The sequence below is a fragment of the Symsagittifera roscoffensis genome, chromosome 7, assembly GCF_963678635.1.
Source record: "Symsagittifera roscoffensis chromosome 7, txSymRosc1.1, whole genome shotgun sequence".
Classification (NCBI taxonomy): Eukaryota; Metazoa; Xenacoelomorpha; order Acoela; family Convolutidae; genus Symsagittifera; species Symsagittifera roscoffensis.
In genome coordinates, this window is record NC_087068.1 from 48,868,562 (window position 1) to 48,894,044 (window position 25,483).

The 25,483-nt window shown below is 38.2% G+C and overlaps 1 protein-coding gene across 3 annotated transcripts in view; it reads left to right on the plus strand.

Moving 5' to 3' along the window:
• The window catches only part of LOC134851528 (la-related protein 1B-like), a 424,232-nt gene that overhangs the window by 293,051 nt on the left and 105,698 nt on the right, over positions 1–25,483 (plus strand). The gene's annotated exons all lie outside the window — the stretch shown is intronic.

Genomic DNA, 25,483 nt, shown 5'->3' on the forward strand with positions numbered 1-25,483 from the left:
GTGGTCTGGAGGTTACCAATACGCCTGGGACGTCAAAGGCCATTGGTTCGAATCTGAATCTGACAGTACCTGTTTTTTTAAACGGAAAGTATTCCGGTTCAAAAAAAAAATGTCGGCTTATCATTTGTCTGCTTATGTATTGTCGGCTTAGATGCTTTTAGTGCTTTGATTTTTTCTGCTATTTGTAATTTTACTAACATGTTTTTTTTTGTTTTTTTCTTCGAAAAATTTATTCTGCACAAATTATTTTGGCTTATTTTTAGTGACCAATTTTTGAGTAGTTTTAGGAAAACAGAATGCTTACCTCAGGATCGCACAAAATGCTTAAAATTTTAATAGAATTTATAGTTTTTCATAGCAATTTTTTTTCGGCTTTTTAGTTTTTTCCTTTTTGTTCCGTTTGATAGGTTTAGGCTTCTATTAAATCGGCTTGAACGATTGCGTCTTTTGACAAACGAAAAAAGCTTGTATGTGCGTGTGTACGCGCGCGCGTCTGAGGGTGAGGGGGGACTAAATAACTTAGCGACCTCATATTGTTTCTTTTGACGAGCAAATAAAGTTGTGTGTTTGCATTTTGAGGATGAGTGATTTTCTCGTTGTTTTTTGTTTTTAGCACGAAAAAAGCCCAAAAACTATTCGCTTGATCACGACTGTTGCCAATTTTTTGCCTACTGTTTTTTAGCGTTTAAATCGAGCTTCACAAATTGTTCAAAAAAACTACTTATCAGTTTTGGAATTTGCCATATCAGAAACAATTATTTTTCAAATTTGACCTTATTCTATTAAATCAGAATAGGTGGAGCAAGTTTAGTACAAGATCAAGGATTAATAACAGGATTAATTCCATCCGGTTGATAGCAGTTAAGTGTTATCGGTCCAGAGACGAACTATTTATTAATTCGCCTGACCGTTGTCGAAGCGGAGCACCGACGCATTCCCCCAAAAAAAAATTTTCGTAAAACAATTTGCGCATGGAGCGTGGTCGTCCAGAATCAAAACATAGCGTTTTTCCTGTTCCTCTTCTGTTGCTTAAGAAGAGATGTTTTTTTGGGAGTTTGTTTTGAGAGAAAACCTTTGCTAATCGTCAGAAATCACAGTCATATACATGTTCTGATATTTGTATGAAATTAGTTTTGGATTATTGGACTTTTCTGCCTTGCACTCACACGTTCTGCGAGTGTTTATGTTTTAGAGTTGTGAGAAAGCATGACGATTTGCTGGTTCAATGTTATTGTTCTGAAACTTTTCGAAGAAAAAGACAGAATATTTGTGCTCAGGGCGGTTTTTAAAATTATTCGAAAAGTATGGTTGTCCTGAGCTCAAATTTGAATAAAGGTGTTTCACCTGTGAACAATTTTTGTAAAGTTAAGGAGTTTTGAAGGTTGCCATTTTCCATTTTGGGACAATAAAAGCGCGATAAATTTACTGCTAAAACGCGTGTAACCATAGATTTAATCCGTCTCAGAAATCGATCCAAAACGGATTGCGGCAAGCTATTTGGGCTTTTAAATATTATGCTCAATACAATTTATTTTCTACTTTACAGCGTGAGAGGGGGTGTTTTAAACGAAAAACTCAAAAAAAAATTTTTTTCCAACTACTTTTCATTAAAATACTCCATAGAAATTAAAAGCTGTCGTAACATTCAGGGCTTTGCCCTGATACGGGCAGTATTGTCTTACTTTTAGTATCAACAATTGGTATCATAACGCTTGCGATTAGCAAGTGTTATCAAATCGGAATGTAGATTTTTTTTCGGGTTAACAACTAGTTTAAAAAATCAGTTGAATCATTTATGGGTGCGTAATAGCTGGGTGGGTACTAAGTTACTATCAACCACTGGGTGGGTACTAGTTACTACAGTTACTTCAAATTCCGCTTTTATTTCGGCTCAACTGGTGTCTGCTCAAAGATTGTAGGCCTTGTTTCCGATACGTAAAATTGTTTACTTTTTAATTTTAACTGTCTTGCTTGGCATGTTTGGCTAGAATTCCTGCTCGATAAAGACAGGTAAAATGAAAACTTTTGGGATTTTGTTTTATATTTTCTCAAAAACCCTTTTTACCGATTTTCAAAATCTGAGTTTTTTGTTTCAGGGAATAGAGTATATTGGGAAAGTTTTCCTCTATGAGCGACTATGCCCAAACTTTTTTCACATAAAACTATGGCCCTAGGAATAGTGAATTTTTTGGCTTTTCGACCGTTTTTTGGATCTTTTTGATTATTCACAAAAACTAACCTCCCAAATCTGCGGTTGTCGGTTCTATGGAGATAACGGGTAATGAGAAGCTTCCCTGTACTAGCGACTACTCATAAAATTTTCACACTAAATTCTTGTCTTCGGAAAAGTCAGTTTTTGAGCGTTGTTTTTCTAAATTTTTTCAATTCCACCAAAATTACCGTCCCATATCTGGAATTTTGGGTTCAATCGAAAGAACGGGCTGAGGGAAGCTCCTTCGCAGCCACGTCTACATCCAACTTACCCAAAAAAATATGGCCCTCGGAAAAGTCAAAATTTTGATTTTTTTTACCTTTTTTTTAGACTTCTTGATTTTCTTGAGAACTACACTGCCAAACCTAGGATTTGAGGTTCAATCGAAATTACAGGTTAGGCGAATCTCTTCTGCATAAGCGGCTTCGCGCAAAGTTTTTAAACAAAAAGCTATGATTCTCGTAAATGTCAACTATCTGATATGTTGACAGTTTTTTGGAATTTTCTCGATAGCTATCCTGCCAAACCTGATATCATAGGTTTAACCGACACAACTGGTTGTTGTTGACTTTCCTTTGTAGTCTACTAAGCCCAGTTTTTTTGAAAAAAAAGTGATGTCCTTCAAACCAAGTGATGCTCGAAAATTATCGTGCCAAGCACCAGATTAAGTGTTCAATCAAGAAACCCGATTTTGGGAAACTTTTTTTACTTTACCGGCCATCATCTGCTTTAACCAGAAAAAAATCTACGAATTTCAGATATACGAAGTTTTGGATCTTGGCCGTTTTTCGGAAACTTTTTTTATTTTTTCTTAAAATCTACTCTATCAAATTTGAGATGAAAATTTCAATCGAAAAAAGCTGTTGCGCAATTTTTTTCCGCAGAAGCGGCTAATTTATATTTTTGTAAGAGAAATATGACGTTTTTGGAAAAATCCAAAATATCAAATTTTCACTCTTCTCATTTAATTTAATTGAGAAAAACTAAGGTTTTGAGTAATGTCGTCCAGTTTTTGGAATTACGCATTTTGAGCTGCATCAGTACAACGGATTCAAAAATTATCAAACGCGTAAATTCAGCTGTAGCTGGGCCCTAGGTGTCCTTCGTCGGTTTATCCGAAAATTTTGGTTCACTTGAGGTTTTTTCACATTTTTTTTTTCTTTTTTTTTTCTGATTGAGTTGTATCGCAAGTGGTGCGAAGCTCGTCTTCGCCTCAGTTCTTAGTCTTGCAGCATCAATTACCACTTAAGCAAACGGTAAAATCTATATATCTTTCGTTTAATTTGACATTGCTAAGAGTTGTTTGCTAAGAGGCTCTCACTTAGTGGATTGCAAGCAAACAACAGAAGAGTTTTACAGAAAGAGTCACCACGGTGAAGATGGGGAACGTCTGCTTAGTGTCAGTCTACCAGCCCTTCAGGAGCAATGGCGAGGAAGGAATTGAGAGGTTCCGGAAAGACGCGGAGAACAAGCGAGAACACCCAAAGACGTGACTTTGATCATCGGAGGCGACTTTAACTCGCATGTGCTAAGACAGAGCCAGAGAGATGGAGTGTGCGGAAAGTATGTCCTAAGCACCAGGGCAGGCGATTCAGGATTGAATCTCTTAGACTGGTGTGACGAAAATAACCTCAAACACGTCAACACTTTTTACGGGCGAGAGCTATATGGTTCAACCAGATGCACAATAGATGGTGCGAATTGGATGGCTTCCTGCTGAAACCCGAGCTGAGACACCGGCTGGTGAGAAAGATGCTAGTAAAGCAGAGCATGACACTCTCTGACAACAAGCCTGTCTCGACAGAGTGGAGAGACGCCCGGCGCCGATAAACTGGGAGAAGTTGAAACAGAAGGAGAACACAGACAAGTTCAATAGGAGAACATGAGGACTCTTCCAGGACTCTCAGCGGGGAGACTGATACGACATCGCCCGAGTACTGACGCAAGCGGCAAAGGAAGTCTGTGGGATCCAAAAGTGGGAGACAAGTACTTTGGACGATCGGTTACGAAGAAGAAGTGAAAGAACTACACACCTGCATTTCAGGCTTGGTGCTACGCCGCAACGAACTAATGGGAAGAAGACCGACGAGAAGTACAGGCAGATAGCGAGTTAGAATTGGCAAGGGGGTTGTTGAAAATGGAGAGGAAGAGGATGAAGAGAAGGCTTCACCAATTGGGAAGAGAGTGGTGGTAAACTATCATCGACCAGTGCGCGACAGCGACAGAGAAGGGAGACCCGGATGCCGTCTACAGCACTCCCCAAACCGGAACCACCTTAAGCACGGATGACTTACAGCATAACTTTCAGAAGGTATCCAATGAGCGTTTCGAGACCGAGCCAGTAGACCATATGAAGGCAGTCAGCAAATGAGACACTATAGGCGCGAGGAGTTTTCCAAAAGGCAAAGAACTCGATCATCAGAGAGATTAAAGAAGCTATGAAAGAAGTGACTCGACATCTGGAAATGACGGAGTGCTCGTGAATTACATCAGAAGAGCGAGCACACAAGTAGAGGAAACAGTTGTGAATCTGGTCATCTATATGTTGAAAGAACGTGTGGACAAGTGGGAAGACTCGTTGAAAAGTTGGCAGATCAATCCTCTTCACAAGAAAGCTTGAACGACTACAGGCAAGTGTACCTTTTTCCTCTGGCGAGCAGAATCCTGGCGGGGGTTGTGTAAAAAAAAACTGCAGTGGCGGAGTGAGGACCTGGGTCTCCTGGACGAGAACCAGAGCGGGTTCAGACCTGGCAGATCGACGGCTGATGCAAGCCAGATCATCATGCGCATCCATGAGGACGTGACGGACATGAGGAAGCGACGCATAAGAGTGAGCAAGCCGAGCGAAGCAAAGACCCTGAGGCACGCCTGCTGGATCTGACTAAGGCCTAATTGAGAGTGGAAAAGCCGGCTTTGTGGGAGATGTTGAGACGATATGGTCTCAAAAGCGCTTTCCTGGAGAGTTTGAGGGATCTTCACGAGTTGACGACGTACTGCATCAAAGGCAGAGGAAAGGGCAGCACATTTTGGCACCCTGAGAGAGCATTTACCACCAATTTGTCATGCATGTGTGTTGCGGAGAGAGCTAGAGATGCTAAGGCGAAAGAAAAGATCAGAACTGTTGGAATTAGATTGCGCTGGACCACAGGGAACAAATTACCGAACCAGTGTCGTTTTCTCCAGTGCCAGGGAGCAACCAGTGTCTTTTTCTCCCTATCTCTTTTTCTCACTATCAAACTCAAAATGTTGGAAAAAACTCATTACTGGACACAGCTGGCGCTGGTTCGAATTATTTAGTATTTTGACATATCAATAAATAATCCTTGATGTTGCAAACACAAAAAATTTAAGTCAAGTCGAGGTTGAGATTTAAGCGCAGATTGCAAAAATAAAGTTCTAACTATTACCTTTAAAGATGTATTTCATCTATCAAATTAAATGTTTTTTTTTCAGACATCATCAAATTTTTTCAGACATCAATCAAAAGGAACTTGTGGTCAGGCTCTAAGGAGCGAAAAGGATAAAAATTGTAAAAAAAAACAGGCTAATTATTCTGTTGGTGCTGTATCTAACATGCAACCGATTGTGACTGTTATCGAACATTTTACAGAAATGAAATAGAAAACCAACTCAGGCCTCAAGTAATTGGGGGAAAAGTTAAGAATTGAAAATCAAGTATCATCAAGAAACTTTAGCGCGCAAGAAAACAATTGAAGCTTGCGCTCTGGCGAAATTCACAAAAAAAAACAGTTCTAAAAATCTTACAACAAAGGGCAGAAGCAGCATTTGATCGCGTATTTAGCGTCGTGCTTAGTTCAGTACGTGCCTCATGAAAAAACTCTTGAAAAAAAGAAGTTTTGTAGCAAAAAGTTGTGAATTAAAAACTCTTTGCACGGAGATTGGAACAAACTTTAGGAACAAAAAGTTCAACGCTTTCTGTCTACACTCTATGCCTACGCAAGAATTTACAGTCCCTGACTTTTCTGAATCAAGTGGAGTAGCAGAAGGGTACAACCGATCAGTATCCAAGTAAGGTATAGAAAAAAAACATCAAGATTATTCCAAAAAACGACCAAATCAAAAATACTTGGGAATTTTTTGTCGTCTTGATTATGTAAAAGCTAATGCTTAACCAAAATGAAGAATTATCGCGAGAGCTTAAACTTTTCCTTGGTGACAATGCAATAGTACGATCTATTTAGTTCAAGGCTTAAACAATTGAGGCCTATTTAGAGTGAAGTACTTCATTTTAAACAACAAATTTTCCCTACTCAACAAGAAACAACTGATATTTACCGTCATGAACACATCTTTTTTCAATTTAGGCTAGAGCAAGGAATTGAGTGCACTTTTAAGAAATTGATTTTATGAGCAGTGAAACCAGCAAAATCAAAAAACTAAAACACATCGGCAGTTGTCGAATAATGAATTGATGAGACCAATGGAGGCTAGGACAACGAAGACATCTTTTCCGTCATGAAGACATCTTTTTCAAATTAGGCTAAAGCAATGAAGTGAGTGTAGTTTTAACTAATTGATATTATGAGCAGTGAAATCAGCAAAATAAAAAAAACCAGCAAAATATAACTTTTTACAACGTGAAATTGCGGAAATTATTTGAAAAATGATCCACCTGGATGCGTTTGATCGGTCGGAAGAATTTGGAACTTTAAAACTAAAAAAACTGCACAGAATCCCGTAAAGAAATCTTAGGCGACGAAACAAAAAGTGTAACTGACAACAGAAAGCAAGTGTAGTTTTTTATACAACCCGAAAAATGCAAGCATGCAAACCAATCTAGTGATCAAGATAAATGACATAAAGCAAAGCAAATTGAATTAATTTTTTTCTTGGATTGTCATAGACGAAATTTTACTTGAAAAGCTAAAGACAAAAATGTTTTTTCTTCAGGCAAATGGCTTTACAAGGTGAAATTAATCCGAAGTGGGTGGTCAACAAGCAACAATAAACTAAAAACACACAAATTGAAGTTCTTGAGCACTCCGAAACTTTACAAACTATATGTTTCAGAACGCTTGCAGCTTTAGTAGCCAAAAAGTCTTTCAATTTTAGGCAATTAATTGTCAAAACCTCATAAAATATTATCAAAAATTGAGCAAGGAGTTTATCTTGAACAGCCAAATGATTGCGAAAAACACTTCCAAAATTACCCGTTTTGTATATTAAACTACTCAATATACGGGCTGAATTAACAATTAGCAAAAATTTTATTGAGCTAATTTATAGTAGAAGCAAAATAGATTATTGCCTTTCTGAAAGATTGAAAAAAAGCAGGTTTCGTATTTTGACGACTAAAATTTTGATAGTTTCGCATGAACACGAAATAGAGGACTTTCAAATCATGCATGAAAACAAATATTGAGTGAATAATTGAGAAGTTGAGTTGTATTTTTATTACGAAGTGAAAAAACTGAAAACGCAATCAATCTAGAGCCAGAAACTTTTACAAAAGGTGTCCTGACTGGGTTGAGATGAATGATTGTAAGCCGACAGAAACACCTGTAGTAATGAAGAGAAACACAGCAACAATTCAAAAACTCAACAGCCCAATTTTTCTACAAAAACATAACATGACAGTTGATGTTGTGTCTTTTTTCTTCGAAATCGCTGTTCTCAAAATGAACTGTTTATTTTGTACTATTGGAAAAAATCTTTTAACCTTATGCATGACTCTATGCAAAACAAACAGAAGATAGAAACTGCAGCAAACCTTTTGAGGAAAGTTGTACAAATTGCTTATCAGGCATATTTATAAATCGGAATCTGATGTGACCAAAATTACTCCTTACCATGCTCGCAAAAAAAACTGTTTTTTGTTTGTTTGGGGTCTATTTATGCCTCAATTTTGATAAGTTTTTGATCGAAATAAAAGTCTCTCGACAATTAGTTTCACCTAATAATCTAGATATCTCACTCTAAATTTCTGAAAATTAATCACAGGGTCTCTTATTCTCTAATACTGTTTGTAGTTCTAAAACTGCGTGCAACATTGTTACCCGGAGTGTGCCATATTGTTTTCCTCGATGTCAAGTGTTGCTGCTGAGCAAATGTAAACGAAGAATGTAACAGCAAAAAGTTTGTAACGGCAAAAAGAATGTAACGGCAAGAACTATAATTGCATATAATACAAGGACAGCATAGCCGAGCGTTAACGCAAAGAATTTTTTGAACGTTCTGACGGGTTCGACGTAATTTCGAATACCTCATAGGTCGTTTCCTCCATAAGACTCAAAGTTGAGCCGAACTTGAGAGAACATAAAGTATACAATCCGTAAACAGGTTCAAACTCCCAAAAACATTTATTGGTGATATGAATGAAAAATTTTTAAACTTTTTATCTTCAAATAAACTGATGTGCTAAGAAATTTGTGCGCTAATTTTTGATGAATGCTTAGAATAGCAGAACACGGTAACAGCTCCTTGAGGGTTTTTTGTAAAATACTCTGACTATAAAAGCAAGCCTCGCAACTTTTTTGAAACTTTAAAGCCAAGATTTTGGACCCTAAGATAAAAACCAGTGGTTTTTTGGTGAAGTTTTGGGCCAAACAATTAGACGCAGTTTGTTCGAACCTGGCAATTATCCGGCTATCAAAAAAGCAAAAAACTTTTAACACAACATAGCGCCCTCGACCGGAGCGCTTGAAAATTTCGGTCTAATAGACATCAATTGAAAAATCTCAGTCGTATGAATTAGTTTGAGCTCCAGCGACCTCCGGTTTACTCTGATTGCTTGAAAGGACTTTGACCTATTTCATACGATGATCCCTAAATCTAGTTCGTAATAGTTACTCGGAAATGGTAGCTGGCTAGGACTTTCATCACCACGCAAGACGGCTCGATTAGATTCATCTCCAATGTTTCTTCGTCTGCCGGTTGGATGGGTTTTGAGTGGCCCACTCCCCTCATCGTAAAGTTTGTTATCAACATGCTTCAAGTGCGATGCTGAGGACGTAACATTTTTTAGTCAGGTTGAAGCGTGATATGAGTTAGAAAGCAATGGCACATAAAAACAAGCGTTTGCTGGTTCTGCAGCCGATCAGCGAGCGCATAATTATCTTGAATCATCAGCCTACCGTGATGGTGAAAGTTACTGGTTCGGGCTGTTATGGATGTTCTTCACCTAAAAATTACTGGTCAACGCAGGCACAGCTCAACACGCTTCAAAAAATGCTTGACAAAGATAATGATGTAAAATAATTACACTGTTACAATGAACAAAGAACTTCCTAAAATTGTGTTTGTCGGGTGTTAAACCGCACGATCTGTAGCTCCGCTCTGGCCGTGAATAGTTTTTACTCCACCATCTTGTCTTCAACCCAAAGTTTATCGGATTTTAGATGATGCGTAAAAATTTCACAGTCAGTAAAGAACGAATTTTTGCTCCTTGGTCTTGCTTCACCGCAAGAATCTGTAACAACCTATTCGTACTTATTTAGCCATTCCCGGTCTAATTTCAACCCGAACGCCGTTAACCCTCGTACGACTCTACAACACTAAGTTAGGTCATATTTAAACTGTCACTCGAAAATCTTGATTTGACCTGACGTCACAAACAACTCAGTTAGAAGGCATCGCATCAATAAAATCAACTCTTCATCTCAAGAAAAACTTGTAGCCATCTCGAAGCAATCGAGCTAAAATTATTGCCATCGTCTATTGTCAAAGCATCGGAATTGAGGAAATGTGTTCAAAAAATGTTAGTTTAAGTATTCTAACCATCAGTGTAGTCGGCGGTGAACAATCAAAACACTTGTTGCTAAAACAAAGAGGAAAAATAGATTGAATAAGAAGCAAAGCACAACCCTCAAGCAATTTAGTATCAACTGCATCATATGACTGAAACACCTAGCCGAGGTAAATAGGTCTTTAGCTGGGAAGCTGGGTGTTGTAGTGGTCATTTAAATTGTTGAATTTGTGTTACTGTGCTTAAAGCCAAGATTTTGGATTCTAAGATAAAAACCAGTGGTTTTTGGTGAAGTTTTGGGCCAAACAATTAGACGCAGTTTGTTCAAGCCTGACAATTATCCGGCTATCCAAAAAGCAAAAAAAAGTCAAAAATCGAACTTTTAACACAACGTAGCGCCCTTGACCGGAGCGCTTGAAAATTTCAGTCTAATAGACATCAATTGAAAAATCTCAGTCGTATGAATTAGTTTGAGCTCCAGCGACCTCGGGTTTACTCCGATTGCTTGAAAGGACTTTGACCTAACTTATAAGATGATCCCTAAATCTAGTTCGGTATAGTTATTCGGAAATGTAGGCTGGCTAGGACTTTTATCACCAAGTAAGCCGGCTCGATTAGATTCATCTCCAATGTTTCTTCGTCTGCCGGTTGGATGGGTTTTGAGTGGCCCACTCCCCTCATGATAAAGTTTGCTATCAACATGCTTCAAGTGCGATGCTGAAGACGTAGCATTTGTTAGTCAGGTTGAAGCGTGGTTTGAGTTAGAAAGCATTTCTATCATGCAACCAAATTTAAAATATCCCGACAAACTTATCCTGAGAATTTATTTTTTTCCCAATTTCTTCATCTCAAATTTTTGTTCTGAATTTTTTGTCATGCGTCGATTTTGGAGCTATAGCTTGAATGTTAGCTACCTGCTTCTAAACTCGTCGCGTGTGTTGAATCTTGGCTTCTCTTTCCAAATAGGCAGCGCTTCGAACGATCATAACTTATTATTGCTATTGGCGTGGTCAATGATCTTCCAACTTATTTATGATTTCAAACCATCGCCTCTACACTCTTTCAGATGTTGCCCGACGGGATTATTCGCTTTTCGGTGCTCCTCATTCATACTGGTAAGATGTCTGACCGTTTGGCCGACATAGATGGATTTGCATCCACTGCATTCTAATTTGTATACCACCCTGGATTTAGCTCACACGAAAAAGCTGATTTCAACGACGGAAAATATTTTTTTAATTTCCTTGTAAACACTATTTGCGTGGCAGCGATATTCCGCATTTTCTTTGCAAAATTTTAAGTGTGGTTACCTCAATATTGTATAATCAGCGTGGGTTGTAGTTCCTTACTGCTAGTAGAAGATATCTGGTTGTCAACCTTGCTCCTGATGTTATTATTCTCCCATATGATCTTTTCGAGGACATGAGACGCAACCCGAGACGACCAGTGACCTGGATACTGTTTGTCTGACCACTGTTTTGCGATTGATTTTAATTGCTTTATCAAAACCTTCCCAGGTAGACGAACTCCGGAAGACAAGGTGAACAGTTCCTTCAATTACAATCTTTTTATACTGAAGAGAGGCACAATTCCCAAAAACTTAAGGATGGTAACTGTATCAGTTGGTTTTTGTTGCTATCCACAGCTCAGTCTCCTGTCCCTACCGATGTTTATTTTTAAATCTTGAAAAGCAAAATATCCCGAAGCATTTGGTGTTTAAATTGTGAACTGTAAGTGCGGACGAAGTCTATTGACAGCTTGAAGTACTTTTCAAGGTCACCCTTGACCGCCCTCACTAAATTTTTCACGTAGACGAGGAAAATTTTCTCACCTTGAAATTCTGCCCGTTTTCCTTCCTTGAAATGCAACTTTTACAATACCACACCATTTCAGCTTTGTTTTGGTAAGCAGTGTTTGATATATCTCCGCATTTAACGTAATACCAGTTCAAGCATTCCTCGCATTCTACCCTTTCTGACCTGTAGGCAACTTTTTTGTTGCATTGGGGGCATATTTCTTAACAATTATTTGCAGTTCTAGTCAATTCTGTAATCTTCATTTTCAGTGCAAGTTCATACTCATTGAGCCAAAGATTTGCTTAAGCCATGGCCAGAGGGGCACCCATGACCAAACCATTTTTTTGAACAACCCATTTTTCATTGCATTTAGAATGCACCCGGATGACGGCCATATTTAGTATTCTTTTCATGGTCTTTTTTCCCATTGCCGGTGGTTTTTCCTGCTCATATAATTTTCTAACCGCTTTATCAATTGCTTCCTTCAGTGGGACATTCATGTATAAACTTTTAACACCAAGAGAAATTATGTTCTCATCTGACTCCAAGTTATTACTTTCAATGATCCTCCTGGCATCCAATGAGTTTAATTCAATGTTGGAACCTTCAGTACCCTCAAAAAATTTTGCCAGGAGTCTGTTCAAGTTATCATATGAGCTACCAGGGAATGACTGGACTGGTCTCAGTGGTGGGTCATTTTTGTATACTTTGGCCAGACCGTTAAGTCTGGCCGGTTGTCCGCCTGTTGAACTTAACTTATTATTTTCACTAATTTCTTCTCTTTTTTTTTCATGGCCTGTAGTTCTTTTTTGATATTTTTTTCAATCTTCACTACTATTCCGTCAGAACGATTATAGGTGCGGTCAATTCTCCGGTTAGAAAGCCGTAGGCCACCGTACAGAGGCCACGGTCTTTCTATTTCCCTTCTAACGATACAATACCAAGTAGATCCAGTAGAAAAAAAACCATAGATCCCCCTGTACAGCGATCAAGGTTTTTAATCTTTTTTACCCTTTTTCACTCTTTTTTACTCTTTTTGTTTTTGACACGAACGTTAATTTAATAGAACATATCAATAAATTAATCTGCAAAAATTAGACAAATCAAAATTTTCAAACCCGAAAATCGGCAAAATGAGTAGTGAGCGAAAGGAACTCACAAAAATTTGTCAAAGTAAATCCTGTCTAACGATTATTGATAACAAAACAGCTATTTTTCATTGTGTAGTCTGCGGTGAATGCAATAACTTCTAAATGCACTGGCCTAACTCAAGGTATCATTATAAGTGTTAGTGGCATTCTTAAACACATTTTTCTTATATGCCAAAGCTGTGTAGATTGAAAAAAAATAGATGTCTTGTTAGAACATATCTCAAGCTTCAGAGAAAACACTGAAGTAAATGAATTAAGAGAGAAAGTTGAAGAAATGAGAACTGAACTCAAAGATGACAATTTATCAATAATTACTCAATAAAAGAAATAAAAAAGAAAATGGATGAAAAATTCGCCAATCCCGCCCCTCTTTCGAACCAATAACCACAAATAAGCAGATGCATATTGCATATCGCATAATTGCATATAATACAAGGACAGCATAGCCGAGCGTTAACGCAAAGAGTTTTTTGAACGTTCCGACGGGTTCGACGTAGTTTCGAATACCTCATAGGTCGTTTCCTCCATAAAACTCAAAGTTGAGCCGAACTTGAGAGATCATAAAGTATACAGTCCGTAAGCAGGTTCAAACTCCCAAAAACATTTATTGGTGATATGAATAAAAAATTTTTAAACTTTTTATCTTCAAATAAACTGATGTGCTAAGAAATTTGTGCGCAAATTTTTGATGAATGCTTAGAATAGCAGAACACGGTAACAGCTACTTGAGGGTTTTTTGTAAAATACTCTGACTATAAAAGCAAGCCTCGCAACTTTTTTGAAACTTTAAAGCCAAGATTTTGGACCCTAAGATAAAAACCAGTGGTTTTTTGGTGAAGTTTTGGGCCAAACAATTAGACGCAGTTTGTTCGAGCCTGGCAATTATCCGGCTATCAAAAAAGCAAAAAAACTTTTAACACAACGTAGCGCCCTCGACAGGAGCGCTTGAAAATTTCCATCTAATAGACATCAATTGAAAAATCTCAGTCGTATGAATTAGTTTGAGCCCCAGCGACCTCAGGTTTGTTTACTCCGATTGCTTGAAAGGACTTTGACCTAATTTATACGATGATCCCTAAATCTAGTTCGTAATAGTTACTCGGAAATGGTAGCTGGATAGGACTTTTATCACCACGCAATACGGCTCGATTAGATTCATCTCCAATGTTTCTTCGCCTGCCGGTTAGATGGGTTTTGAGTGGCCCACTCCCCTCATCGTAAAGTTTGTTATCAACATGCTTCAAGTGCGATGCTGAGGACGTAGCATTTGTTAGTCAGGTTGAAGCGTGGTATGAGTTAGAAAGCAATGGCACATAAAAACAAGCGTTTGCTGGTTCTGTGCAGCCTTTCAGCGAGCGCAAAATTATCTTGAATCATCAGCATACCGTGATGGTGAAAGTTACTGGTTCGGGGTTGTTATGGATGTTCTTCACCTAAAAATTACTGCTCAATGCTGGCACAGCTCAAAACGCTTCAAAAAATGCTTGACAAAAATAATGATGTAAAATAATTACACTGTTACAATAAACAAGGAACTTCCTAAAATTGTGCTTGTCGGGTGTTAAAAGCACGATCTGTAGCTCCGCTTTGGCCGTGAATAGTTTTTACCCCACCATTTTGTCCTCAACCCAAAATTTATCGGATTTTAGATGATGCGTAAAAATTTCACAGTCAGTAATGAACAAATTTTTGCTCCTTGGTCTTGCTTCACCGCAAGAATCTGTAACAACCTATTCGTACTTATTTAGCCATTCCCGGTCTAATTTCAACCCGAACGCCGTTAACCCTCGTACGACTCTACAACACTAAGTTAATTCATATTTAAACTGTCACTCGAAAATCGTGATTTGACCTGACGTCACAAACAACTCAGTTAGAAGGCATCGCATCAATAAAATCAACTCTTCATCTCAAGAAAAACTTGTAGCCATCTCGAAAGCAATCGAGCTAAAATTATTGCCATCGTCTATTGTCAAAGCATCGGAATTGAGGAAATGTGTTCAAAAAATGTTAGTTTAAGTATTCTAACCATCAGTGTAGTCGGCGGTGAACAATCAAAACACTTGTTGCTAAAACAAAGAGGAAAAATAGATTGAATAAGAAGCAAAGCACAACCCTCAAGCAATTTAGTATCAACTGCATCATATGACTGAAACACCTAGCCGAGGTAAATAGGTCTTTAGCTGGGAAGCTGGGTGTTGTAGTGGTCATTTAAATTGTTGAATTTGTGTTACTGTGCTTAAAGCCAAGATTTTGGATTCTAAGATAAAAACCAGTGGTTTTTGGTGAAGTTTTGGGCCAAAAAATTAGACGCAGTTTGTTCAAGCCTGACAATTATCCGGCTATCCAAAAAGCAAAAAAAAGTCAAAAATCGAACTTTTAACACAACGTAGCGCCCTTGACCGGAGCGCTTGAAAATTTCAGTCTAATAGACATCAATTGAAAAATCTCAGTCGTATGAATTAGTTTGAGCTCCAGCGACATCAGGTTTACTCCGATTGCTTGAAAGGACTTTGACCTAACTTATAAGATGATCCCTAAATCTAGTTCGGTATAGTTATTTGGAAATGTAGGCTGGCTAGGACTTTTATCACCAAGTAAGCCGGCTCGATTAGATTCATCTCCAATGTTTCTTTGTCTGCCGGTTGGATGGGTTTTGAGTGGCCCACTCCCCTCATGATAAAGTTTGCTATCAACATGCTTCAAGTGCGATGCTGAAGACGTAACATTTGTTAGTCAGGTTGAAGCGTGGTTTGAGTTAGAAAGCATTTCTATCATGCAACCAAATTTAAAATATCCCGACAAACTTATCCTGAGAATTTATTTTTTTCCCAATTTCTTCATCTCAAATTTTTGTTCTGAATTTTTTGTCATGCGTCGATTTTGGAGCTATAGCTTGAATGTTAGCTACCTGCTTCTAAACTCGTCGCGTGTGTTGAATCTTGGCTTCTCTTTCCAAATAGGCAGCGCTTCGAACGATCATAACTTATTATTGCTATTGGCGTGGTCAATGATCTTCCAACTCATTTATGATTTCAAACCATCGCCTCCACACTCTTTCAGATGTTGCCCGACGGGATTATTCGCTTTTCGGTGCTCCTCATTCATACTGGTAAGATGTCTGACCGTTTGGCCGACATAGATGGATTTGCATCCACTGCATTCTAATTTGTATACCACCCTGGATTTAGCTCACACGAAAAAGCTGATTTCAACGACGGAAAATATTTTTTTAATTTCCTTGTAAACACTATTTGCGTGGCAGCGATATTCCGCATTTTCTTTGCAAAATTTTAAGTGTGGTTACCTCAATATTGTATAATCAGCGTGGGTTGTAGTTCCTTACTGCTAGTAGAAGATATCTGGTTGTCAACCTTGCTACTGATGTTATTATTCTCCCATATGATCTTTTCGAGGACATGAGACGCAACCCAAGACGACCAGTGACCTGGATACTGTTTGTCTGACCACTGTTTTGCGATTGATTTTAATTGCTTTATCAAAACCTTCCCAGGTAGACGAACTCCGGAAGACAAGGTGAACAGTTCCTTCAATTACAATCTTTTTATTCTGAAGAGAGGCACAATTCCCAAAAACTTAAGGATGGTAACTGTATCAGTTGGTTTTTGTTGCTATCCACAGCTCAGTCTCCTGTCCCTACCGATGTTTATTTTTAAATCTTGAAAAGCAAAATATCCCGAAGCATTTGGTGTTTAAATTGTGAACTGTAAGTTCGGACGAAGTCTATGACAGCTTGAAGTACTTTTCAAGGTCACCCTTGACCGCCCTCACTAAATTTTTCACGTAGACGAGGAAAATTTTCTCACCTTGAAATTCTGCCCGTTTTCCTTCCTTGAAATGCAACTTTTACAATACCACACCATTTCAGCTTTGTTTTGGTAATCAGTGTTTGATATATCTCCGCATTTAACGTAATACCAGTTCAAGCATTCCTCGCATTCTACCCTTTCTGACCTGTAGGCAACTTTTTTGTTGCATTGGGGGCATATTTCTTAACAATTATTTGCAGTTGTAGTCAGTTCTGTAATCTCCATTTTCAGTGCAAGTTCATACTCAGTGAGCCAAAGATTTGCTTAAGCCATGGCCAGAGAGGCACCCATGACCAAACCATTTTTTTGAACAACCCATTTTTCATTGCATTTAGAATGCACCCGGATGACGGCCATATTTAGTATTCTTTTCATGGTCTTTTTTCCCATTGCCGGTGGTTTTTCCTGCTCATATAATTTTCTAACCGCTTTATCAATTGCTTCCTTCAGTGGGACATTCATGTATAAACTTTTAACACCAAGAGAAATTATGTTCTCATCTGACTCCAAGTTATTACTTTCAATGATCCTCCTGGCATCCAATGAGTTTAATTCAATGTTGGAACCTTCAGTACCCTCAAAAAATTTTGCCAGGAGTCTGTTCAAGTTATCATATGAGCTACCAGGGAATGACTGGACTGGTCTCAGTGGTGGGTCATTTTTGTATACTTTGGCCAGACCGTTAAGTCTGGCCGGTTGTCCGCCTGTTGAACTTAACTTATTATTTTCACTAATTTCTTCTCTTTTTTTTTCATGGCCTATAGTTCTTTTTTGATATTTTTTTCAATCTTCACTACTATTCCGTCAGAACGATTATAGGTGCGGTCAATTCTCCGGTTAGAAAGCCGTAGGCCACCGTACAGAGGCCACGGTCTTTCTATTTCCGTTCTAACGATACAATACCAAGTAGATCCAGTAGAAAAAAACCATAGATCCCCCTGTACAGCGATCAAGGTTTTTAATCTTTTTTACCCTTTTTCACTCTTTTTTACTCTTTTTGTTTTTGACACGAACGTTAATTTAATAGAACATATCAATAAATTAATCTGCAAAAATTAGACAAATCAAAATTTTCAAACCCGAAAATCGGCAAAATGAGTAGTGAGCGAAAGGAACTCACAAAAATTTGTCAAAGTAAATCCTGTCTAACGATTATTGATAACAAAACAGCTATTTTTCATTGTGTAGTCTGCGGTGAATGCAATAACTTCTAAATGCACTGGCCTAACTCAAGGTATCATTATAAGTGTTAGTGGCATTCTTAAACACATTTTTCTTATATGCCAAAGCTGTGTAGATTGAAAAAAATAGATGTCTTGTTAGAACATATCTCAAGCTTCAGAGAAAACACTGAAGTAAATGAATTAAGAGAGAAAGTTGAAGAAATGAGAACTGAACTCAAAGATGACAATTTATCAATAATTACTCAATAAAAGAAATAAAAAAGAAAATGGATGAAAAATTCGCCAATCCCGCCCCTCCTTTCGAACCAATAACCACAAATAAGCAGATGCATATTGCATATCGCATAATTGCATATAATACAAGGACAGCATAGCCGAGCGTTAACGCAAAGAGTTTTTTGAACGTTCCGACGGGTTCGACGTAGTTTCGAATACCTCATAGGTCGTTTCCTCCATAAAATTCAAAGTTGAGCCGAACTTGAGAGATCATAAAGTATACAGTCCGTAAGCAGGTTCAAACTCCCAAAAACATTTATTGGTGATATGAATAAAAAATTTTTAAACTTTTTATCTTCAAATAAACTGATGTGCTAAGAAATTTGTGCGCAAATTTTTGATGATTGCTTAGAATAGCAGAACACGGTAACAGCTACTTGAGGGTTTTTTGTAAAATACTCTGACTATAAAAGCAAGCCTCGCAACTTTTTTGAAACTTTGAAGCCAAGATTTTGGACCCTAAGATAAAAACCAGTGGTTTTTTGGTGAAGTTTTGGGCCAAACAATTAGGTGCAGTTTGTTCGAGCGTGGCAATTATCCGGCTATCAAAAAAGCAAAAAAACTTTTAACACAACGTAGCGCCCTCGACAGGAGCGCTTGAAAATTTCCATCTAATAGACATCAATTGAAAAATCTCAGTCGTATGAATTAGTTTGAGCCCCAGCGACCTCAGGTTTGTTTACTCCGATTGCTTGAAAGGACTTTGACCTAATTTATACGATGATCCCTAAATCTAGTTCGTATTAGTTACTCGGAAATGGTAGCTGGATAGGACTTTTATCACCACGCAATACGGCTCGATTAGATTCATCTCCAATGTTTCTTCGCCTGCCGGTTAGATGGGTTTTGAGTGGCCCACTCCCCTCATCGTAAAGTTTGTTATCAACATGCTTCAAGTGCGATGCTGAGGACGTAGCATTTGTTAGTCAGGTTGAAGCGTGGTATGAGTTAGAAAGCAATGGCACATAAAAACAAGCGTTTGCTGGTTCTGTGCAGCCTTTCAGCGAGCGCAAAATTATCTTGAATCATCAGCATACCGTGATGGTGAAAGTTACTGGTTCGGGTTGTTATGGATGTTCTTCACCTAAAAATTACTGCTCAATGCTGGCACAGCTCAACACGCTTCAAAAAATGCTTGACAAAAATAATGATGTAAAATAATTACACTGTTACAATAAACAAGGAACTTCCTAAAATTGTGCTTGTCGGGTGTTAAACCGCACGATCTGTAGCTCCGCTTTGGCCGTGAATAGTTTTTACCCCACCATCTTGTCCTCAACCCAAAATTTATCGGATTTTAGATGATGCGTAAAAATTTCACAGTCAGTAATGAACGAATTTTTGCTCCTTGGTCTTGCTTCACCGCAAGAATCTGTAACAACCTATTCGTACTTATTTAGCCATTCCCGGTCAAATTTCAACCCGAACGCCGTTAACCCTCGTACGACTCTACAACACTAAGTTAAGTCATATTTAAACTGTCACTCGAAAATCGTGATTTGACCTGACGTCACAAACAACTCAGTTAGAAGGCATCGCATCAATAAAATCAACTCTTCATCTCAAGAAAAACTTGTAGCCATCTCGAAAGCAATCGAGCTAAAATTATTGCCATCGTCTATTGTCAAAGCATCGGAATTGAGGAAATGTGTTCAAAAAATGTTAGTTTAAGTATTCTAACCATCAGTGTAGTCGGCGGTGAACAATCAAAACACTTGTTGATAAAACAAAGAGGAAAAATAGATTGAATAAGAAGCAAAGCACAACCCTCAAGCAATTTAGTATCAACTGCATCATATGACTGAAACACCTAGCCGAGGTAAATAGGTCTTTAGCTGGGAAGCTGGGTGTTTTAGTGGTCATTTAAATTGTTGAATTTGTGTTACTGTGCTTAAAGCCAAGATTTTGGATTCTAAGATAAAAACCAGTGGTTTTTGGTGAAGTTTTGGGCCAAACAATTAGACGCAGTTTGTTCAAGCCTGACAATTGTCCGGCTATCCAAAAAGCAAAAAAAGTCAAAAATCGAACTTTTAACACAACGTAGCGCCCTTAACCGGAGCGCTTGAAAATTTCAGTCTAATAGACATCAATTGAAAAATCTCAGTCGTATGAATTAGTTTGAGCTCCAGCGACCTCAGGTTTACTCCGATTGCTTGAAAGGACTTTGACCTAACTTATAAGATGATCTCTAAATCTAGTTCGGTATAGATATTCGGAAATGTAGGCTGGCTAGGACTTTTATCACCAAGTAAGCCGGCTCGATTAGATTCATCTCCAATGTTTCTTTGTCTGCCGGTTGGATGGGTTTTGAGTGGCCCACTCCCCTCATGATAAAGTTTGCTATCAACATGCTTCAAGTGCGATGCTGAAGACGTAACATTTGTTAGTCAGGTTGAAGCGTGGTTTGAGTTAGAAAGCATTTCTATCATGCAACCAAATTTAAAATATCCCGACAAACTTATCCTGAGAATTTATTTTTTTCCCAATTTCTTCATCTCAAATTTTTGTTCTGAATTTTTTGTCATGCGTCGATTTTGGAGCTATAGCTTGAATGTTAGCTACCTGCTTCTAAACTCGTCGCGTGTGTTGAATCTTGGCTTCTCTTTCCAAATAGGCAGCGCTTCGAACGATCATAACTTATTATTGCTATTGGCGTGGTCAATGATCTTCCAACTCATTTATGATTTCAAACCATCGCCTCCACACTCTTTCAGATGTTGCCCGACGGGATTATTCGCTTTTCGGTGCTCCTCATTCATACTGGTAAGATGTCTGACCGTTTGGCCGACATAGATGGATTTGCATCCACTGCATTCTAATTTGTATACCACCCTGGATTTAGCTCACACGAAAAAGCTGATTTCAACGACGGAAAATATTTTTTTAATTTCCTTGTAAACACTATTTGCGTGGCAGCGATATTCCGCATTTTCTTTGCAAAATTTTAAGTGTGGTTACCTCAATATTGTATAATCAGCGTGGGTTGTAGTTCCTTACTGCTAGTAGAAGATATCTGGTTGTCAACCTTGCTCCTGATGTTATTATTCTCCCATATGATCTTTTCGAGGACATGAGACGCAACCCAAGACGACCAGTGACCTGGATACTGTTTGTCTGACCACTGTTTTGCGATTGATTTTAATTGCTTTATCAAAACCTTCCCAGGTAGACGAACTCCGGAAGACAAGGTGAACAGTTCCTTCAATTACAATCTTTTTATTCTGAAGAGAGGCACAATTCCCAAAAACTTAAGGATGGTAACTGTATCAGTTGGTTTTTGTTGCTATCCACAGCTCAGTCTCCTGTCCCTACCGATGTTTATTTTTAAATCTTGAAAAGCAAAATATCCCGAAGCATTTGGTGTTTAAATTGTGAACTGTAAGTTCGGACGAAGTCTATGACAGCTTGAAGTACTTTTCAAGGTCACCCTTGACCGCCCTCACTAAATTTTTCACGTAGATGAGGAAAATTTTCTCACCTTGAAATTCTGCCCGTTTTCCTTCCTTGAAATGCAACTTTTACAATACCACACCATTTCAGCTTTGTTTTGGTAATCAGTGTTTGATATATCTCCGCATTTAACGTAATACCAGTTCAAGCATTCCTCGCATTCTACCCTTTCTGACCTGTAGGCAACTTTTTTGTTGCATTGGGGGCATATTTCTTAACAATTATTTGCAGTTGTAGTCAATTCTGTAATCTCCATTTTCAGTGCAAGTTCATACTCATTGAGCCAAAGATTTGCTTAAGCCATGGCCAGAGAGGCACCCATGACCAAACCATTTTTTTGAACAACCCATTTTTCATTGCATTTAGAATGCACCCGGATGACGGCCATATTTAGTATTCTTTTCATGGTCTTTTTTCCCATTGCCGGTGGTTTTTCCTGCTCATATAATTTTCTAACCGCTTTATCAATTGCTTCCTTCAGTGGGACATTCATGTATAAACTTTTAACACCAAGAGAAATTATGTTCTCATCTGACTCCAAGTTATTACTTTCAATGATCCTCCTGGCATCCAATGAGTTTAATTCAATGTTGGAACCTTCAGTACCCTCAAAAAATTTTGCCAGGAGTCTGTTCAAGTTATCATATGAGCTACCAGGGAATGACTGGACTGGTCTCAGTGGTGGGTCATTTTTGTATACTTTGGCCAGACCGTTAAGTCTGGCCGGTTGTCCGCCTGTTGAACTTAACTTATTATTTTCACTAATTTCTTCTCTTTTTTTTCATGGCCTGTAGTTCTTTTTTGATATTTTTTTCAATCTTCACTACTATTCCGTCAGAACGATTATAGGTGCGGTCAATTCTCCGGTTAGAAAGCCGTAGGCCACCGTACAGAGGCCACGGTCTTTCTATTTCCCTTCTAACGATACAATACCCAGTAGATCCAGTAGAAAAAAAACCATAGATCCCCCTGTACAGCGATCAAGGTTTTTAATCTTTTTTACCCTTTTTCACTCTTTTTTACTCTTTTTGTTTTTGACACGAACGTTAATTTAATAGAACATATCAATAAATTAATCTGCAAAAATTAGACAAATCAAAATTTTCAAACCCGAAAATCGGCAAAATGAGTAGTGAGCGAAAGGAACTCACAAAAATTTGTCAAAGTAAATCCTGTCTAACGATTATTGATAACAAAACAGCTATTTTTCATTGTGTAGTCTGCGGTGAATGCAATAACTTCTAAATGCACTGGCATAACTCAAGGTATCATTATAAGTGTTAGTGGCATTCTTAAACACATTTTTCTTATATGCCAAAGCTGTGTAGATTGAAAAAAATAGATGTCTTTTTAGAACATATCTCAAGCTTCAGAGAAAACACTGAAGTAAATGAATTAAGAGAGAAAGTTGAAGAAATGAGAACTGAACTCAAAGATGACAATTTATCAATAATTACTCAATAAAAGAAATAAAAAAGAAAATGGATGAAAAATTCGCCAATCCCGCCCCTCCTTTCGAACCAATAACCACAAATAAGCAGATGCATATTGCATATCGCATAATTGCATATAATACAAGGACAGCATAGCCGAGCGTTAACGCAAAGAGTTTTTTGAACGTTCCGACGGGTTCGACGTAGTTTCGAATACCTCATAGGTCGTTTCCTCCATAAAATTCAAAGTTGAGCCGAACTTGAGAGATCATAAAGTATACAGTCCGTAAGCAGGTTCAAACTCCCAAAAACATTTATTGGTGATATGAATAAAAAATTTTTAAACTTTTTATCTTCAAATAAACTGATGTGCTAAGAAATTTGTGCGCAAATTTTTGATGAATGCTTAGAATAGCAGAACACGGTAACAGCTACTTGAGGGTTTTTTGTAAAATACTCTGACTATAAAAGCAAGCCTCGCAACTTTTTTGAAACTTTGAAGCCAAGATTTTGGACCCTAAGATAAAAACCAGTGGTTTTTTGGTGAAGTTTTGGGCCAAACAATTAGACGCAGTTTGTTCGAGCCTGGCAATTATCCGGCTATCAAAAAAGCAAAAAAACTTTTAACACAACGTAGCGCCCTCGACAGGAGCGCTTGAAAATTTCCATCTAATAGACATCAATTGAAAAATCTCAGTCGTATGAATTAGTTTGAGCCCCAGCGACCTCAGGTTTGTTTACTCCGATTGCTTGAAAGGACTTTGACCTAATTTATACGATGATCCCTAAATCTAGTTCGTAATAGTTACTCGGAAATGGTAGCTGGATAGGACTTTTATCACCACGCAATACGGCTCGATTAGATTCATCTCCAATGTTTCTTCGCCTGCCGGTTAGATGGGTTTTGAGTGGCCCACTCCCCTCATCGTAAAGTTTGTTATCAACATGCTTCAAGTGCGATGCTGAGGACGTAGCATTTGTTAGTCAGGTTGAAGCGTGGTATGAGTTAGAAAGCAATGGCACATAAAAACAAGCGTTTGCTGGTTCTGTGCAGCCTTTCAGCGAGCGCAAAATTATCTTGAATCATCAGCATACCGTGATGGTGAAAGTTACTGGTTCGGGTTGTTATGGATGTTCTTCACCTAAAAATTACTGCTCAATGCTGGCACAGCTCAACACGCTTCAAAAAATGCTTGACAAAAATAATGATGTAAAATAATTACACTGTTACAATAAACAAAGAACTTCCTAAAATTGTGCTTGTCGGGTGTTAAACCGCACGATCTGTAGCTCCGCTTTGGCCGTGAATAGTTTTTACCCCACCATCTTGTCCTCAACCCAAAATTTATCGGATTTTAGATGATGCGTAAAAATTTCACAGTCAGTAATGAACGAATTTTTGCTCCTTGGTCTTGCTTCACCGCAAGAATCTGTAACAACCTATTCGTACTTATTTAGCCATTCCCGGTCTAATTTCAACCCGAACGCCGTTAACCCTCGTACGACTCTACAACACTAAGTTAAGTCATATTTAAACTGTCACTCGAAAATCGTGATTTGACCTGACGTCACAAACGACTCAGTTAGTTGGCATCGCATCAATAAAATCAACTCTTTATCTCAAGAAAAACTTGTAGCCATCTCAAAAGCAATCAAGCTAAATTTAGTGCCATCGTCTATTGTCAAAGCATCGGAATTGAGGAAATGTGTTCAAAAAATGTTAGTTTAAGTATTCTAACCATCAGTGTAGTCGGCGGTGAACACCTCAAAACACTTGTTGCTAAAACAAAGAGGAAAAATAGATTGAATAAGAAGCAAAGCACAACCCTCAAGCAATATAGTATCAACTGCATCAAATGACTGAAACACCTAGCCGAGGTAAATAGGTCTTTAGCTGGGAAGCTGGGTGTTGTAGTGGTCATTTAAATTGTTGAATTTGTGTTATTGTGCTTAAAGCCAAGACTTTGGACCCTAAGATAAAAACCAGTGGTTTTTGGTGAAGTTTTGGGCCAAACAATTAGACGCAACTTGTTCAAGCCTGACAATTATCCGGCTATTCAAAAAGCAAAAAAAAGTCGAAAATCGAACTTTTAACACAACGTAGCGCCCTTGACCGGAGCGCTTGAAAATTTCAGTCTAATAGACATCAATTGAAAAATCTCAGTCGTATGAATTAGTTTGAGCTCCAGCGACCTCAGGTTTACTCCGATTGCTTGAAAGGACTTTGACCTAACTTATAAGATGATCCCTAAATCTAGTTCGGTATAGGTATTCGGAAATGTAGGCTGGCTAGGACTTTTATCACCAAGTAAGCCGGCTCGATTAGATTCATCTCCAATGTTTCTTCGTCTGCCGGTTGGATGGGTTTTGAGTGGCCCACTCCCCTCATGATAAAGTTTGCTATCAACATGCTTCAAGTGCAATGCTGAAGACGTAGCATTTGTTA